The sequence below is a fragment of the Sycon ciliatum genome, chromosome 2 (assembly GCF_964019385.1).
Source record: "Sycon ciliatum chromosome 2, ocSycCili1.1, whole genome shotgun sequence".
Taxonomy (NCBI): Eukaryota; Metazoa; Porifera; class Calcarea; order Leucosolenida; family Sycettidae; genus Sycon; species Sycon ciliatum.
In genome coordinates this window covers 4,452,057-4,466,944 of record NC_088644.1, presented here as the reverse complement: position 1 = coordinate 4,466,944, position 14,888 = coordinate 4,452,057, and the positions used below count along the sequence as shown (strand labels likewise).

General features: G+C 49.6%; 1 long non-coding RNA gene across 1 annotated transcript; it reads right to left on the bottom strand.

The window, feature by feature from the left end:
• Positions 1–4,292: 4,292 nt before the first annotated feature.
• LOC135810712 (uncharacterized) lies at positions 4,293–7,090 on the bottom strand. The gene is made up of 2 exons (XR_010552339.1): positions 6,800–7,090; positions 4,293–4,990 (listed from the first exon to the last, which is right to left on the bottom strand). It is a non-coding gene; the product is annotated as an uncharacterized LOC135810712 (long non-coding RNA).
• Positions 7,091–14,888: the final 7,798 nt, after the last annotated feature.

Sequence of the window (14,888 nt, the reverse complement as noted above, 5' to 3'; positions counted from 1 at the left end):
CGAATTGGGTCATTCCATTGCTGTCCCCAGCCCCTGAACTTAGCGCACCACTCACACGCGTCGTTACCACGACTGCTACCGTCTGTAAGCACCTCAAACTCCTGAAGAATTGTAAGTCCCCTGGCAAAGATGGCATACCCAATGAGGTTCTCAAATGGCTTGCGCCATCTCTGTCCTATCCCTTGTGCCTGCTCTTTAACATGTCATATCGTACAGGAGTATTTCCGTCCGTCTGGAAATCTGCTGTTATCGTCCCGATCTATAAGAAAGGCCAACGCTCTCAGGCTGGCAACTACAGACCAATCTCTCTCCTTCCCGCTGTGTCCAAGGTCTGTGAATGTATTTTCTTTGAGTCTCTGTACTGCCACGTCACCCCAGCGCTTTCACCATCTCAATCCGGTTTCTGCCGTGGAGACTCCACAACTTTCCAACTAACACGTCTAGTACAAGACATCTACACCCAGCGGAACCTCAGGCGGCATGTTGGCATCGTGTTCTTTGACCTAGCGAAAGCTTTCGACACCGTCTGGCATCGTGGTCTGCTTGCAAAGTTAGAGTCCGTCTTCTTGGTACATGGTCCAGCCCTGCAATGGCTCTCATCCTATCTTTCCTGCCGCCACCAGACTGTCAGAGTATCTACCTCCCTATCAGACCCATTACTAGTCGTGTCTGGGGTACCCCAGGGGTCCATACTTGGGCCGCTCCTATTTCTACTGTACGTTAATGACTTGCCAGCCCTTGTACCAAATGTAAGTCTTTTTGCTGACGACACTGCTCTGATGTGCTCCGACAGCTCGGCAGACAACCTCACGGCCTCCATGCAGTCCGGGGTCAACGCTACAGTAACATGGATGGAAACCTGGAAACTGAAGCCTAACCTCGCCAAAACCGAGGCCATGTTCTTCTCTCCCTCGCCCCCCACTCAACTTCTGTATTTTCCTGGTCTAAATAGTACACCTATTAAAGTTGTTAACGAGCACAAGCACCTGGGCGTTATTCTCGACCGCCAACTCTCCTGGTCTCCACAAGTCCAGTCTGTGTGCAAGCGTGCGAGTGCGTCCTTAGGTATGCTACAACCCCACTGCCAACACTTGAATGATAACTGCAGAGAATTGTTCTTTAAGTCGTACATTTTGCCTATATTTGACTATTGCGATATAGCTTGGTGCGGGTTGTCTCAGACTTTACTCCACAGACTGGAGGTACATCAACGCTTGCTTCTGAAAATTCTGTTTCGAAAAGACCAAACATTTGCCTCCCTTTGTCTTTATAAACTTGCTTCCACGCACCCTCTTCTTGCCCGACATCAGCAGCATCTTTGTATCCTTGTGCAAAAAATCTTCCTAGCCCAAGTCCCGAAACATATTGCCAAGTACAACTGGTTTGTTACCACTAGACCAACACGCAATGCCTTATCACTGCCCCGAGCTAGTTCCTCTCTGTTTTTGAAATCCCCTTTCTTCTCAGCATACTCCCTTTGGTCTAACCTGCCTACTAGCATTAAGACATGCCAGGATATCAGGAAATTCACAGTCCAGCTTTCCACACTGTCTCATCCGAAGTGATCCCATGTATTATTAATGTGCCTCCCTTTCTTTTTCTCTCCCTATCTCCTTTCCCTCTCTGACAGCATCTTTCTTTTTTTCCCTTTTAGCTTGCCGTGGTTGGCTATCACCTGACCTCTCATGTTTATTGGCAGTCTTCGGACGGGCCAGGAGATGTTGAATAAATAAATAAATAAATAAATAAATAGTTGATAAATATGGTGGTAAAGACACACCTGGCAATATGGCGGTAAACACACGCCTGCCCACACACGCTCTCTAGGCTGCAAAGTTCTGGCACAGAGCTCTCCTTCTCACCACCACCACCACCATCAGTTCGCGCCTGGCGCCTGGTCGATGCATGGTTGGCGGTATCCGGCATAGCAGCATCAACCATAAGTACAGCTGCAGTGGTGTCTTCAAATTCATTCTCCCGAGTCAAGCTCCGTGTGAAGACATCCAAGAAGAAGATTGCCTGATGAGTCCAGCGGGGACGAAACGTACGTCGCAATCGAGCTATGTCGTTGCTGTGTCATCTGCTATGTGCCATGCACTACTTGATGTACCAGCCTGCTATGCCGGATACCGCCAACCATGCATCGACCAGGCGCCAGGCGCGAACTGATGGTGGTGGTGGTGAGAAGGAGAGCTCTGTGCCAGAACTTTGCAGCCTAGAGAGCGTGTGTGGGCAGGCGTGTGTTTACCGCCATATTGCCAGGTGTGTCTTTACCACCATATTTATCAACCATAAGTACAGCTGCAGTGGTGTCTTCAAATTCATTCTCCCGAATAAATAAATAAATAAAATAAATATTGCATATTTGGGCATGCCTCATTCATTGTACCTTGTATGGAGGGATGCCAGTGGTTTGGGAACAGTAGATCGTGTAGTTTAGGTTCGAGCCACCTTGTTGTAAAGCTTTAATCTTTTTTCTTGTTTTCATACTTTTTTAGCAGGCATCTGTTACTTGACATCATGCATGACTCACTGCATTCCTAGTTGGTGCAGTTGCACCACACCTGTAGTCATGGTAGTCACATGCATAGCTCCTGATTGGACAGAGAGCACTCTGGCCAGGTATAAGTAGGGCTGTCACACTTCAGTTCATCCTCTTCCAATTCAGTCTGATTCTGAGTCTACATCTGATCTACAACTGAACCGTGACCTACTTGTGAGTTTGATCTGATGATTCTCCTTGTCTGCTGCCTGGCCCACTGAGGCCAGGCTACACATAATAATTATAGTCCAGCGGCCCAAACTTTTTAGACGGGGGCCATGGACTAGAACACAATAACTTTTTTTAGAAAACTGCCATAAAGCAGTTTTTATTGCTATAATGTACTCTTGGTTCTACCTAAAAAATAAAAAAAAGTATGAGAGGTGTTCAGGCCAATTTTCAAGGAATTTCCCTGGTTGGATCGTTCCAAAATCGGACTTCCATTTCTCGTTCGCGGCCATTGCTTGCGCGATGGAAGCGCCCTGCCCTGGTGAGTAACCAGCATCGCGCTTGGTAGAGAGTTGCTGCAATCAGCTCCCTGATGTCTTCGCTGCCATTGTCAGAAGCGATGGACCATGAATTTGTTTGAGAGTCTCTGGATGCTACTATTCCTCAGCCTAGTTTTCAGCCATTCCGTGCATCTTCTTCGCACGATTTATTTTGCAAAAAAATAAAAGTGTTCATGAGTTTTCTTGTCGGCCGCGCGTAGATATAGGCCAGGCTGACCTGCGCAGATGGGCTGCGCAGTGCGTTCGCTGATATCCCTTTTATCAAGAGTCCATAACCTGGGTTATGGACTCTTGCTTTTATGTTTATGTATCTATGTCATTCGGATCTTCCCAAGTTGTACAATGTACTGTTGAGATACCGAATTCAAATAAATCAATACCATACCATATCCCTACCCACAGGCCTAAGGCCTTTTTACAGGGTACCCTATGTGGTCACGTATAGACCTTATTCGATAACGTGACTTTTGGACTCGCCTCCAGGGATTTGTCAAAAGCTAGGGCACGCGTACGAGAAACGAGTGGCAAGAAAGGCCCAGTTTGTACAAAAGAGTAGTAAAATACCGGTATTTATCTACTCCTATGTTCGCACACAGAGTCCACTGTGCACAGTCCGTGCGCCAAATTCAAAAAAGTCGTCTAGAACTAGTAGAAGTTAGTTGCACTTTTATTTGCAACCGCGGGAAATTTGAGAGGTCTGGAGAAGAAAATTCTCAATGGGACTCAAAATTGACAAACAAGACGACGACCAGCGCTCGAGCATAGTACCTTTTCGCCATTCCTTCGTGCATGATTCCTATTCTAATTGATAAACACTACCCTCATGTTTTGTTTTATGCGCAACGGACGAAGCGAAGTGTCTTTTTTCGTCCACGAAAGAAAGGTAAGGAAATTGTCGTCTTCGCGACACCCTTCGGATTATTTAGTGGGGCATTGTGGGCCAAGGGTATTTTTTCTTTTTCTTTACAACTGTCCCCAGGTACTGAGACGGCGCTGATATCCTAGGAGTTCTGTTGGTGCAAAATGCCAGGTTACTGACTTATGGCGAGGTTTGTCCACCCAAAAATATGGGAGATTTCTTGGATAACATACACACATAATACAGTGAATGGTATTGCAGTGGGCATCCAAAACGGTTGAACCAAACAAATATGGTATGATACCTAGAGGCTAGGCACACAAAAATCACTCCGGAATTGGACGCAAGTCCCGGGGCCTTGGTGCGTCATTACACCCGGACATTGAATGTTTGCCGGCGCACGGCTTTTGCTTCACCACTTCATACAAGTTTACGCACTCACTCAATTCGAAAGACTGGAACGAGACCAAACCGAATGTGACAACTAAGAGCGAGTTGTGCATTTGTTGGAACAACGTTCGGGCATTGCGAGAAGGATATCAGCAGGGTCCAACAATGGCAGCAACAGCACCAGGTGATGATGGAGTACCAAGGAGCTTGTATCATGCACATTACAGTGAGCAACAAGAGAAACCGTACTGTGGTACGTGAAATCAGAGCCTGGGCAGGATGATCGACACTGTGCTACAGCGCCTCAATTGTGCGAGAGAAAACAAACAGACCAGCAAGCACAGATCATGAACTGGGACACAACATTGACAAAGCACAAACCGCACAGCAAAGTTACAGGGCATAGCCGAGCGTTTTGTTGCCAATGAATTGCTTGAGAAGGGAGCAGTATTCCTTGTAACATTGCATGGAGTATACGAGAACGCAGAGTCAGAACCAGGCGTAACAAGGCAAGACGGCTACTGTACAGGGGACAGGCTTGACGGTCACTTGCATACTCGCAATTTTGGTGCAACCAGGAAATTAGGCATCACGTCATACCGAATTGGCTTCGACACGCTACATTGCATTCATAGCTGTACGGTGAACCTGTTACACGAGCTTCTGTGAAACAGACAGCATGCCAATGACCTGCAAGCACCAACAAACGCAGCCAGTAAAACAAACGCTACATAACTGCCCAACATAAACTTGTACATGCTGATGAGAAGCAAGAATGTGCTTGATGTTGGAAGTTATGCTCGCATAATTATTCAAAAACATGCATGCAAAAACATCAATGACATTTTTCACAAATACAACAGATACATCATACAGGGAGAGTAAGTAATCCTTCCTCCGTTTTGTATACGCGCACGTGGTAGATAAATCCGTTTGGCATGACTTTCGATCGAGGTTGCGTTCACCGTAGAGATAGGTGAACTCGAAGCCAACACCTCTCACTTTCGCTCTACTGCCCCTTTGGGGCCGATGCGATCCTTGTGCCAAGTTGTGGTAGTAGCTCAACAGGACAGGTGTGTGTGTGTGTGTGTGCGCGCGCATGTGTGTGTGTGTGTGTGTGCGTGTGTGTATGTGTAAGTGTGGTTTCTGAACTTTTCTCACAATCGTATAAGTTTCATTTTTTCGTGAAAACCCAGCTACAATGTGACCGGTACAATCGCATGTCGTTTGCTAGTATCTGGCGGTCAGTCACATGGCATGTCGGGTATCCAACAGCACCGCACTGACAGCTTATAGACCTTACATTTAGTATTTATAGTCCTACTTCAAGTAAATGTAGACAGTCAGCATCATGAAAGTTGCCATTACGTAGAGTTAAATACAAGCCAGTCTCTAGAGATGAGCACGACTGTCTCAGGGTAATACTAGTGATAAATACAGGTACTTCGAAGTACTGTCTTTTTGATCTGTTAACACAAGATGGCTTTGTAGCTTCAGTCGTCCAGAATATTCATTTTATTCCGCGGTTGCCACATAATTGACACGCAACTGTACTTGTGCAAGTCTCCAAACGCTATGTAATTGGCCGACATTTACTTGTCCACGGTGATGAGAAGCATGGCTCCTAATTTTTAAATCATGAAAGGATTACATACGCAGGTACATCCACACAATGTGCACTATCCTGAAGTCGTGCGCAAATATTCAAAATCATTCACCGAACACAGAGAGGTGCACATACCGTGAAGTACCGCGAGAGCGCCCCACCTTGATTTTGCCGCGGCAGATTTTACAGCCAGGGAAAGGAAAATCGTATGGCAGAGTGCAACGAAGTTCGTACAGTGTGAGCAACTTGGTGTACTAAGGTCACACTAAGCAGGTTTTTGTGTGAAGCTCGTGTCCGCTCCAAGGTACGGATTGTCTGCAGAACGTGCAATATGTGTACAAAATTCGTGTCGTATAACCTACAGACAGGAGACCACCTCCATAATACGACCCCGAAAGGACGAGATGGTGGGGCGCTCTGGCGGTACTTTACGGTACATGTAAATACGAAGGAACCACATGCGCAGCAAGGAGATTAGTCATTACTTTACTTATGAGTTGATGGATAGAAGTTTCCTTTCAGCTGACCATTACCACTCATGAAAGCAATAGTGAGTGCTGCTATTCTGATTCACAGGTGTATATTCGGCCCTTAGCACAATGTGTTTTCGAAGCTAGGCACACGATTTACATGAGGAAATCATGCAAAGATGTGGCATAAGGCCCTACAAACATGACCTAGGTAAAGGGATGCCATTATTTGCATTTGCAGTACTTTGGCATAGGATAATTCGTGGATGATTGTGTTGATCAATTTCACATAATTTCACGACAGGTCATAGTTTATTTAGTGGGGTGTTGTGGGCCAAGGATCTACGACCATCTCTTTTGCATTTCGAACAAGTAGACACTTTCAACAATTCATACAAAAAATGCCTTCAGTGCAAAACATACCGTTCGGACACACCAGGCAGTCCTTTCCAGCCTTGATTTTCAAGTGCAGACGTATCCACGATGACCTTCGAGTGAACTGAGGCTTGGAACACTTTGAATATGAACCACACACTCAAACTAACTAGACCACCGCATAGCTGTAGTGTATTCACGGAGCCAAAGAAGTCTCCTTCTGCCCCCACAGGGTCTTGGTTAGTTCTCTAGAAGGGACGAGAGCCATACCTAAATTCAATAAATTCTCCAATTCCAAAAGCCTCAAATGAAGGCGTCTTGGTGACTTCGTTTCCCGCGGTTGCAAATAAAATCAGCCCTTGAGTAGATCTACCCCTTGGCGCACGGACTGTGCACTGAGCGCAGATCTCTTGCCACTCCCTGGTTCCCGGGACCCCGGTTCACGTGATTGTGACGTTTATCGAATAAGGAGGTCTATAGATTTGCGGAATAGTGAAAGCGAGGAGCAAGAGCGAATGTCAGCTGGAAGAGAATTCCAGCGGTCAGAAGCCAGAAAGCTCAAAGATTTGAACCCACAACCTTGTGAATCTCAGTCACTCTTCCTTACCACCCAGCCACTGTGCTACCGATGCTGAACCTAGTCTAAACAATGATCTTGGCTTTCAATGCCGTACAATGCGGTATAGGCAAGAGTACATGTACTCTTGGTATAGGCTATAGTATAATACTAGAATTACAAGGATATGTCGTATATGAAGAGAAACTATTGCGTGGAGAACACGATAAATAGATTATAGATCTCATAGTTGGTCTACAAGAAGTATACCCTAAAATCAAATTTTCACCAGTTGTAGTCTTCGGGGTGCTGAGTCGAATGGTCTTGGTACGAGGAAGCTGAGACGCTCCCTTCCTCCTTTATTCCCAATCGAACTCGCGCACTTCCACCGAAACTGGGTGACTGCGCCCTACTAGATGGGGATTTGTATGCAAAATGTCACTAAAAGCGCCATTTCGTTCTTATAAAAGCACGGATGACCGCGATTGGCCCATATGTTGTAGTCTTTTGGACGCTGAGTCGACTGGGTTTGGTCCGAAAAGGCTGCGATGCAGCGTTCCTCCTTTATTCCCAATCGAACATGGTTGAACAAGCGGTTGTAGTGCATATTCACGAACATTCTACAGTCCATGCACACGTGACATTACGCAATGATTGCATAGGCAAATTCTAGTTACTTCCCTTTTGATTACGTAGTGATTACATCACTTACACATTACCCATTTGCCACATCGAGCGTATGACGTTTTTCCATGTTCTTTCTCTCTTGCATGTCATGATGCAATACTGATTGCACCTACATGATGCAATACTGATTGCACCTACATGATGCAATACTGATTGCACCTACATGATGCAATACTGCTTTGTACTTACATCAGCAATTGCAATTCTCATGACCACATCCGTTTCCTTCTTGCACTTTCTACCGCAACGCACAATTGCTAACGCTTCTCTCTCTACCCTATATAAGCTGCATTCGCTTGCATATTATTCAGATGAATCGTAATCTTTTCCATTCCGACTCAACTTGAATTAGTGCTTTCTTAGTTGTAATAAAATGTTGTGTTCCACGACCCGTTGCACGGCTGAGTTGAATCTAGCGAAGCACTAAATTGGTGACCCCGACGTGATCGATTTCCGACCTGATTCAACGTTCTGTGCAATTTTTAGAAATGTCCGACAACGAGCAACCCGCTCCCGCTCTCGAGGCTAATGCCGCTCCAGACCAAGCTGCAAACCCCGCTGGAAACGCTGGTCCACCAGACGCTCCGGCCCAAGACGGCCCTGCCGCAAGGACCATCGCGCCAGTCAACTTCAAACTGCCGCCGTTCTGGCCAGGTGACCCGCAGTTATGGTTTGCGCAGGCTGAAGCTCACTTCTCCAACCACCGGATTAACACCTCCCGAGCACGGTACAATGTGATCGTGTCATCGCTAGCTCCGGAGTTTGCAACAGAGATCCGTGACCTGTTGATCGCTCCACCGGAAGACGAACCCTACGCCAAGCTGAGGGCTGCACTCACAACACGGACGCAAAAGTCGGAGCAAATCCGTCTTCGAGAGCTGTTGTCAACCGCCGACGTCGGTGACAGCAAACCCAGCAAGGTCCTACGCAGAATGCAGCAGCTACTGGGAGGAAAATCGCTTGACCCTTCTATCTTGCGGGAACTCTTCGTGCAACGTCTACCCCCAGCTGTCCGTCAGATTCTAGCAGCTACACCTACGACTCTGTCTCTGGAGGAGTTAGCGGCCCTCGCTGACAAAGTGGCCGAGTCTACAGTCCCATCAGCGAACACTCAAGTACACGCAGTTTCGGAAAAGGCCACTACAAGCTGACTGTCGATCTTGCAACGGGACAACTGCAGGACTCCTCGACCAATCTACGCATCAACGGAGTGGCCGCCGATGTCACGGATTCTGCAGCCAACCTCCTCGCAACCGATCAACCGAACCGATATTCGTCTCTCCTAGCCGAGTTTCCAGACCTTGTTCGACCTGCTACTGGTGAGTCGCCATCCAAGCACAATGTTACCCATCGCATAGTCACTAATGGCCATCCCGTGCATGCTAGACCCCGCCGCTTAGCTCCTGATCGCCTTGCCACTGCTAAAGCTGAATTTCAGCACATGCTCACACTGGGCATTGTTCGCCCGTCTGCAAGCTGTTGGTCTTCCCCGCTGCATATGGTCCCGAAACCCTCTGGTGACTGGCGCCCTTGCGGCGACTACCGAGCCTTGAATAACTGTACAGTCCCCGATCGCTACCCCATTCCTCATCTGCAAGACTTCACTTCCCATTTGCATGGCACGACCATCTTCTCCAAGATAGATTTAGTCCGAGCATATCACCAAATCCCAGTCCATCCTGATGATATCCCCAAGACTGCCATTACCACACCTTTTGGCCTATTTGAGTTTGTCCGAATGCCCTTTGGTTTACGCAACGCTGCCCAAATCTTTCAACGCTTCATTGACCAGATCACTGCCGACCTTCCATTTTGCTTTGCATACATTGATGATCTCTTAGTCGCTAGTGCTAGCCCCGCTGAACATGAACGCCACCTCCGCTGCCTGTTCCAACGCCTAGTTGATCACGGTATCATCATCAACGTACAGAAGTCCCGGTTTGGCGTATCCGAACTAGACTTTCTGGGCCACCACGTTGATGCCACCGGTATTCAACCCCTAACGACCCGAGTCCAAGCTATCAAGGAGTTTCCGCTACCGACCAGTGTCCGTAAGCTACGAGAATTCCTAGGCCTGGTCAACTTCTACCACCGGTTCCAGCGCAACCTCGCAACCCGCCTTGCACCACTCAACGCCATGTTACAAGGCCGGCCGAAGAGCAAGGGCCCGCTTGAGTGGACGGATGAGGCACGCGAGGCCTTTGATTCGACCCGCAGCGCCTTAGTCCACGAAGTCACCCTCTACCACCCTAGCCCTGACGCTGCCTACAGCATGATGGTTGATGCATCCAATGTCGCCGTCGGCGCTGTTCTACAACAACACATCAACGGTGAGTCCCTGCCTGTCTCGTTCTTCTCACGCAAGCTAAAGCCGGCCGAGACCCGCTATAGTACGTTCTGCCGAGAATTACTAGCCATATACCTCGCCATCAAACACTTCCGTCATTTCCTGGAAGGCCGTCCGTTCCACGTCTGCACCGACCATAAGCCACTGATCCACGCTATCCGAAGCCACTCGCAACAACACAGTCCTCGCCAGCAACGACACCTCAGCTACATTGCCGAGTTTACCACTGATCTTCGATACGTCCCTGGTAAGGAAAACGCTGCAGCTGACGCACTCTCGCGTTGTGACCTACCCGATGACGCCATCGCAACCATTGCCAGCCTGGACTTCGGCAGCCTCGCCCTCGCTCAACGGGCCGACAAGGAACTCTCCAAGCTCCGTCACACTGTCCCTCCGTCAACATCACTCGTCTTCAAAGACATCCAGTTTCCCATGGTTAACACACCGATGACGTGTGATATCTCCACTGGCTCCGCTCGTCCATTCGTCCCAAGCCAGTTCAGACGAGGTATCTTCGACTCACTCCACAACCTCTCTCACCCCGGACACCGGACCACCCGGCAGCTCATCACGAGCCGCTACGTTTGGCCGTCAATGAACAAAGACATCGCTGCGTGGTGCCGCTCCTGTATCGCTTGCCAACAAACCAAAGTCCACCGACACACGACCACTCCACTCGCCAAGTTCCGAAAACCAGATGCCCGATTCTCGCACGTCCACATCGATATTGTGGGACCGCTTCCACCGTCTAACGAGTTCTCGTACCTCCTAACAATGGTCGACCGTTTCACTCGTTGGCCCGAGGCCATTCCCATACCCGACATCACCGCCGAGACCGTCGCTCGCCACTTCGTGAGTTCCTGGGTTTCCCGCTATGGTGTACCGACTCTTCTAACTACCGACCGTGGTTCCCAGTTCGAATCGTCCCTGTGGTCCTCGCTGATGTCTCTCCTGGGTACGTCCCGCATCCGTACAACCGCCTACCATCCTGCCGCTAACGGGTTGGTTGAACGCTTTCACCGACAGCTGAAAGCCGCCATACGTTCTTCAGACAACTCCCGCCGCTGGACCGAACATCTACCGCTGATTCTACTGGGAATTCGTTCTTCCCTCAAGGCTGATCTAAACTGTTCGGTTGCTGAACTAGTCTACGGTTGTCAACTCCGTCTACCCAGCGATCTGTTCATCGAGACACATGAGCAGTTTCCAGATCCCACATCCTATGTTAGTCGGCTGAAGCAAGCCATGGCTGAACTCCGCCCTACACAGCCCCGCCACCCATCTGGCCGATCCGTATTTGTTCCTGCCGACCTCGCCACCGGCAGCCATGTGTTCCTTCGCCAGGACTCCGTTCGCACACCGCTACAACGTCCATATTCTGGCCCCCACAAGGTTCTCCGTCGTACGGACAAACACTTCACCATCGACCTCAACGGCCGCACAGACGCTGTCTCTATTGACCGTCTGAAGCCAGCCTACATCGATGGTGAAGAAGATGCATCGGCTCGTCCTGCCCCGACGCCGTCTCTCGCTCATGATGTCCTCCCACCACGACAGACCCGCTCCGGTCGTCAAGTGCGCTTTCCCTCATACTATTGAGCCACTCTCGTGATACATTCCATTCAGATATTGTAGGTTACATTACCTTGACTTGAACCATTGCGCATGTCATTTTCATATCGTGCATTTCCCCCGGAAATCCACTAGGTGGGGAGCTCTGTAGTGCATATTCACGAACATTCTACAGTCCATGCACACGTGACATTACGCAATGATTGCATAGGCAAATTCTAGTTACTTCCCTTTTGATTACGTAGTGATTACATCACTTACACATTACCCATTTGCCACATCGAGCGTATGACGTTTTTCCATGTTCTTTCTCTCTTGCATGTCATGATGCAATACTGATTGCACCTACATGATGCAATACTGATTGCACCTACATGATGCAATACTGATTGCACCTACATGATGCAATACTGCTTTGTACTTACATCAGCAATTGCAATTCTCATGACCACATCCGTTTCCTTCTTGCACTTTCTACCGCAACGCACAATTGCTAGCGCTTCTCTCTCTACCCTATATAAGCTGCATTCGCTTGCATATTATTCAGATCAATCGTAATCTTTTCCATTCCGACTCAACTTGAATTAGTGCTTTCTTAGTTGTAATAAAATGTTGTGGTCCACGACCCGTTGCACGGCTGAGTTGAATCTAGCGAAGCACTAAACGGTCACGTGCTCCTGCGTACACCAGTCACTTGGTCACCGTGCCTGCAGGGTACAACTTACTAGCCTGTTTGACCTTTTTTGGGTGCAGTCCTGTCACTCGAGTTGAACTCGAGTTGAACCTTGGTGTGAAAGTTGTCGCCTGCATGCTGGCGCGGTGACCAGGTGATTTGGGCACCCAGGAGCACGTGACCGCTTGTTCAACCATGTTCGATTGGGAATAAAGGAGGAACGCTGCATACGAAATGGCGCAGTTTAGTGACATTTTGCATACAAATCCCCATCTAGTAGGGCGCAGTCACCCAGTTTCGGTGGAAGTGCGCGAGTTCGATTGGGATTCAAGTAGGAAGGGAGCGTCGCAGCTTCCTCGGACCAAGACCATTCGACTCAGCACCCAGAAGACTACAACTGGTGAAAATTTGATTTTAGTGATATTGTGATATTGTAGCACCTTTCCCTGCATGGGTCTTGGCACTCAGGCTGCTAGTGCTACTGTTCGCACCCTAGGCCCTGCACTGCTGTACCTCTGGCGCCTTGCACATAACACATTCACATGTCACCTTTCAAGCCGCCTTTGCAGCCAGCTTCCCTTTAAAAGCCATTGCGTTTTACTGATGATTCATTCTCATCTTTCGAAGAAGAGTTGGTCTGCCTTGAGCAGGACACAACATGGCGCAGCGAAAGACACGAACCTCTGTCAAGGCCAAGGCTGAGGAAGCAGCAGCAATCAACGACGGGTTGACAGAGCGGATGCAGCCAGGAACTCAAGAAGAAGGAAGCCTGCTGCAGTCTATCGTCCAATCCCTCAGCCAGCAGCAGCAGATTCTGCTTAGGCTCACAATGGCGCAGTCAAGCCAGCCTGCCGGCAGCGGCCCGCCACCATCCACCTCAAGACAGCCAGAGGTAGGGCCGTGGGCCCGGAGAGCGGAAATACCCCACCTGCCCAGTCCAGACTCGATAGACCTAGCTGGTTTCCTCGAGTGGAAAGTCAAGTGGTCTGACTACGTGTCGTTGACTGGGCTATGCAGAGACGCAGGTACAGTTACACAGCAAGCAGTTCTCCGTACAGCTCTCAATGATGGTTGGGTGCGGCTGTGGCAGGCGGGCGTAGTTCCCATAGCCGACGGCGATGATGAGCGGGTTGCCATCCAGAAGCTGGAAGCTTTCCTGAGAAAGCGAAGAAACCCGTTACTGGACCGCAAGGCCTTCCATGGCAGGAGCCAGAGACAAGGTGAGAGTATCAGCCAGTACTTCTCGGGTCTGTCTCAGCTGCATGATGCGTGCAGCTACCCAGATAGTCTGCAGTGCGGCAGATGTGGGTCACTGTGCGGCCATGAGGCCCAACTTCGGGAAACCCGGCTCCGCGACAGGCTCGTCTGTGGCCTAAGGGATCGAGCGATGCAACGGCGGGTGCTCGAAGAAGAGTATGCCAGTGAGTTATCGCTCGATCGGGTCATGCAGATATGCTCTGCATACGAATCCTCTACCGATACGGAATCTGGCCTCGGTGAGCAGCTGCCCGACCTGGCGTTGGCGGCGGCAACGAAGTCCACTTACAAGCGTCAGCAGGCGCAGGCAAAGACGCTGAAGTCGGACGTAGGCACGTGCAGGTTTTGTGGGGAGACTCACCCCAAGGGCCAATGCAAGGCCTATAACCAGACATGCCGCTTGTGCCTCAAGGTGGGTCACTTTGCTAGGGTTTGTCGACAGCGGACCTCGCCCTCACCAGGAACGACGTCTGTCGACTCGCTGTTTGTCAACCAGGCTGGTCCTTCTAGGAACAAGCTGGTGACGGTTGGCGTCGCGATCCAGGGAGGATCGTCATGCGCTATCGGGTGGCTGCCGGACACGGGCGCGGATGTGGACGCCATCAGTCTTACCGACCTGGATGGTATCGACCCAAGCCTCAGGATGAATCTAGTGCCGGACACAGCTGATGTCAAGGCAGCTAACGGTACAGCTTTGGATTCCATGGGCAAGCTCGAGGCTCAGTTGTCTTTGAGCGACACTACCGCCGTGTCGACCCTGCACGTATTCCGGCAGCTGAGGACACCTCTGCTCAGCAAGGACACGTGCATGAAGTTGCGGCTTCTCGAGGATGGATGGCCTCACTCCCGTCTAAGGGTACAAAGCGTGGCGAACATCTCCATCCCTCGGAAGCAAGCATCCGAAGTCGCAGACACGTCAGTAGGTACTGCGTCGACGGCGGCTGAGGAAATCCGACGTACCTTGCTGGAAGAGTTTCCAGAAGTGTTCTGTGATACCCCGCTCAAGCCCATGAGCGGTGAGCCGATGCGCATCGAGCTCATCAAT